General features: G+C 49.4%; 1 pseudogene; it reads right to left on the bottom strand.

The window, feature by feature from the left end:
• Positions 1-5,000, bottom strand: part of LOC124583820 — a 10,019-nt pseudogene that overhangs the window by 2,026 nt on the left and 2,993 nt on the right.

Below are 5,000 nucleotides of genomic sequence, written 5' to 3'. Positions count from 1 at the left end.
AACCCATGGACTCTGCGGCCTGTAGTGGACCCATCCCATTCGTCCTGCCAGATGTCAAGCACTCTTTCACGAATGGCTTTGACGCTTACCAGAGGAATGCCCATTATATTTTGCACCCTTTCAATGTTCTGTTTGTGCAGCCAGTAGAAGGCTGCGTGCTGCCTTATTATTAGGTCTAGTGGGCATAGACCCATAATTACCAACAGTGCATCTGTTGGACTTGTGCTGAATGCTCCAATGCATCTCAACAGAACGTTCCTCTGTATTCGCCGGACAGCAGCGGCAGGCCGCACCAGAGCTAACCTGTGGGCCCACACACTGGATGCGTGCCCTACTATTGGTGCCAATATGCAGTTATGATAAATATTTATTGCCTTTGACGGCAGATGGAACCTTCTTTGTCCAATTGATATTATCTTATTGAACAAAGCTAAGGACTTTGTCGTTATTTGCTCGATATGCGGAATGAAACTCCAATTCTCATCTAAATATACCCCCAGGTAACGGGCATATCTCTGTCGTGACACTGCTTGGCCACTAATTCTGACTGTTGGGTCTCTATTCAACTTGCCTTTCAAGAGCATATATAGCGATTTTTGTGGTGCAATAGACATTTTAGTCTTCTTACACCAGTTGGTTAACAGTTCAATAGCCAGTCGTGATCGGTCTTCGATCACATTGCGAGTGTCACCTTCTACTAGAATTGCGAGATCATCCGCATAAGCAACGACTCCCAGAACTGCAGTCTCTTCCTGCAGGACGTTCAACAAAGGTTCCATGTTAATATCCCAAAAAATGGGACCACACACCGATCCCTGGGGACAACCACGGGATACTCTTTTAGATACGACGGCTCCAGGAGCCGTTATCTTAGCAGTCCTTCCATCACAGTAGGCCTCCAGACAGCCATACAGCAGCTGCGGACACCCAATCTCTCTTAGGCGAGAGAAGAGTGCCGGCCACCACAGGTTGTCGAAGGCCCCTGAGATGTCTATCATTATTCCAAGGACATACTTTGATGTCGCAGAGTGAACAATTCGGCAAACCTCATTGATCGCATCCTGGGTGGAGCGACCCTTTCGGAATCCGAACTGCCTATCACTCATACCATGCAGAGTTCGATGACTCTGGAGACGGTCAGCCAGCAACTTCTCAAATGCTTTGCCCATTACATCCAGCAGACAGATAGGCCGATAGGATTTCGGCACCGTTGGATCTTTATCCGGGCCTTTCCTGATAATTACTACTTCCGCAGTTTTCCACTGTAGTGGATAATAGCCCCTTTGTAAACAGACGCTGTAAATACGACTTAATGCCGGGGCGACCAAGTGTGCGAGTCCCTGTAAGATCTCCACAGGGATCCCGTCAGGACCCGGCGCCTTCTTCCTTGCAAAGGTGTAGATGGTTGCTTCTACCTCCTCTGCTGAGAAAGGGCGCACGTTTGTATCGTTAAGATACGGGATCGAGAGAGCCTGACGTATTTCTCGCTGCTCGTGCGAGTCCTGGTCCTCGATATCATCTGGAAGTAATGTGTCCAACAGCAATCTTGCTGTTTCTTCCCAATTCTTGGTCGTGTCACCATCCCCAGCACGCAGCGTAGACAGCATCATGGGCGATCTAATTTTTTCTCGAACGATTTTGTAGGGAACTCCCCAAGGGTCTGTTCCCAACTGATCGTTCACAAATCTTTCCCAGGATTGGCGCCTTGTAATGTCTAACTGATCCTTGTATCTCTGCTTCAGACGACGATAAATACGCAGGTGGTATTGTCGTTCGTCTTGGGCAAAGCTCCTTTGGTAGTTGCTTCGAGCCCTTCTGACCGATCGTTTAAGCACAGTCAATTCAGGGGTCCACGGGGTGGACTCCCTGCAGATGTATCTCGCTATTCGAGGTACAGATAGTGTGATGGCTGTTTGCACGGAGCTCACAAGCTCCTCCACAGCTTCATCAATATTACCTATGTCCTCCCCGAACTCAGGAGGACTGAACACCTGCACGAGTCGGTCCCAGTCTGTCCGAGCATAGTTGTACCGTTCCACCCACTCACCTGGCACATCCACGATGGTCGACGCTATTTCAAATGTAATACAGTTATGATCGCTGACAGTTAGATGTTCTCTTACTTGCCAGTTATGGACGTGGGGTGCTGCCCTCTCGCTTGCTAGTGTGACATCAATATTTGATGTTGCACCCGCCCTCCCTGAGTAGGTCGGGGGGTACCCAGGCAAGTTTAGCACATGCATGTGCATTTCCATTATCAAATCAACAAGCTCCGCACCCCTTCCGTCCTGTACATCACTGTGCCAGAGTGGGGACTTAGCATTAGCATCAAGAGCTACAATTATAGCCTGCCCAGCTAAAACTCTTAGTATCCAATTCAGCTGATCAAGATAAATCTTGATGTCATGTCTGAATTGGCAGTAGACGTTTACAACGTAAATGCTGTAAGACAGCAAATTAAGTTGTACAACTATAATATGCTCAGTACAGAACTGATTTAATATCGTAGTTTTAATAGTTTTGTTCAATATTATAATTGCACTCATGGGGTTCCCACCCGAGGAAACCACCTGTGCTGTTGCGGGAAAACCAGGGACTCGACCCGCACAGGAGTTCGGTTCTTGTATCAGAAGTATATCTATTCCTTCTTGTTCCGCTACCTTCCGTAGCTCATGTGCAACCATCTGGCTGCGCATGGCATTGACTTGTACCACTTTAAATTTCGCCGTAATCTGTTCTTTGGATAAGCCTATCTAAGAACATTCGGTGGGTTGGACAATCTTTTGGTCCACCACACTTACGGCCCCGTTTCTTACATGGTACACATGTTGCTGCTTTGTCCATGTTAGGACAATCTTTCCTAATATGTCCAGCCAGGCCACAGTGGGCACATATTATATTCGGTTCTGTACAATACTTATTGGTATGGTTTATGTCCTGGCATTTTGTACAACGTGGTACTGCCAGGTAATCTTTAATGTTCAGTGCTGAGTAGCCGACGTACAGCCGGCCAGCCCGCGTTAATACTTTCCATAAGTTCGGTGAAACCTCCACAACATGATGTACAGTCAGCTTTCCTCGAGGCCCTACTTTAAAACGGAGCTTGAACTCTTCATCAAACTCGTTTCTAGTCATTGAGACGTCAAAATTTTGCGTATATATCGCATCAAGTAGGCTGTCCGCTGACATAAATGTAGGTACATCATATAGACTCATAAGTGGACGACGCTTTCGTGGAGATTCACACCTAACTTTCTCGCTTAGTTGTTTATTACCTAAGATCTTTTGGCTGTCTTCTGGCGAGGCCGTCTCGACTATCAGCACATTCTTAGAGGTACGGACACTGTTGATCCTGATTTTATCTTTCTTTGGATCAACACACTTTTCGAAAGCTGTCTTAGCAGCTTTGATGTCTTCGCCAGGTTTAGGTTTTATAAAAACCGTGGGTGCCACTTTTTTAATGTTCTGTTCAATTTTCTCTTTTGCTGTTGGCGCCTTGGCCACAGGGGCTTTGGCAACCGCAGCATACGTCCGAGTAGGCTGACTTCTAATCCTTTTATTTTCTTTTTCTAATTCTGATATTCTCCCCTCTAACTGGGAGTGAACAATTGCCCAATTAGCAATGAAGTCTCTTATCTGGTTTATCGCACCATTGCTGATCTTTCCATTTTTGACACTCGAGTCCAGCAATTTCAAAAATTTCGAGTGTCGCTCAGCAACTGTCAAATTCATCTCGATTTCCGATTCGGAAGCATCTAACACATTACCACTCTCTTGATTTTCCGCCATTATCGTATTCAAAGAGAGTGAAAGATGGAGGCCCGTCTCTTGCCCCGGACCGGCCTCTCTGGCATGGGGGGAGGCTACATGCAGCTCGCTCACCGGTCCCGCCCCTTGACCAAGAGCTGTCAATAACTGAGCTGCCAGGTTTAGCACGCCGTGGGTACAGCGCACTAGTCCTCTTCAACAGCCACACCACTATAGTTTTCACCCGCTCCCTTATCGGCGAATGCCACCCGCATTCCGGGAGAGCGGATTCACTCTCCGTCCTTCGCCCCTTACTAGCCCAGGTTCCCACCAAAGGCCAAGGACCCGGTCCTACTCAGGTGCCGGGCCGGTCCCCCAGACGTTCAGAGGTCTGGACCCATCTAACCTAACCGGGGACATGTCACCACGCCCCGGCTTGGCAGAGCATGCCTCGGAGCCCAAGACAAGGCGAGTGACCTTCGCCGACTTGGGGCAAGATCCCACCACAGCAAATGCACCTGTCAGAACCGGTGTGCAAGTTGTTCAGCACACCGTCGTGCCCCTGCCCTTCAGTCGCCCGAAGGCTTAACAGCTCCACCTCTAGAAGGCGGGTAAGGGCACTTGAGAAGGAGAGGCTGTTTGAGACGCATCCTTCCCCACACTGCCTATTACCAACCCAGAGCCTGCACACCTTGCAGGCCCTTAGTATGAGACAGCCGGAGCTAGTAGATAGGGACAGCGGGAATCTCGTTAATCCATTCATGCGCGTCACTAATTAGATGACGAGGCATTTGGCTAGATTAAGAGAAGTCATAGTTAACTCACGCCGTTTACCCGCGCCTTGCTTGAATTTCTTCAACGTTGACATTCAAAGAGCACTGGGCAGGAATCGCTTTGGACGGAGGCTGGATACTGAACGGGGTACCCCCCACAAGCACCAACCACGCGACCCGACTCCTGGGAACCCCAGTTAACGAGTAGACGTGAGTGTCACCGTACCACAGCAGGGTGGTCACCGACGAGAACCGCCAGATCGCTTACCCAGCCGGACCTGTGGGATGACTTTCGTGTTACGCCCGAACCCCAGGCGGCAGGGACACTAGGGACGCGGCGGAAAGAGCAACGCCGCCACCTAGTGTGGGACTAGTCACCGGGGACGACACCCGGCGGCCGCCAGAAATGAGGGCGCAGGCTATCGGCACTGATATATGAAAATGGGCCGGTCGCCTAACGCACCACAAAAACCTACCGGG

The sequence above is a fragment of the Schistocerca americana genome, unplaced genomic scaffold, assembly GCF_021461395.2.
Source record: "Schistocerca americana isolate TAMUIC-IGC-003095 unplaced genomic scaffold, iqSchAmer2.1 HiC_scaffold_47, whole genome shotgun sequence".
Lineage (NCBI taxonomy): Eukaryota > Metazoa > Arthropoda > Insecta > Orthoptera > Acrididae > Schistocerca > Schistocerca americana.
Note: the sequence above shows the minus strand (reverse complement) of the source record. Positions and strands in the feature narration are given on the sequence as shown.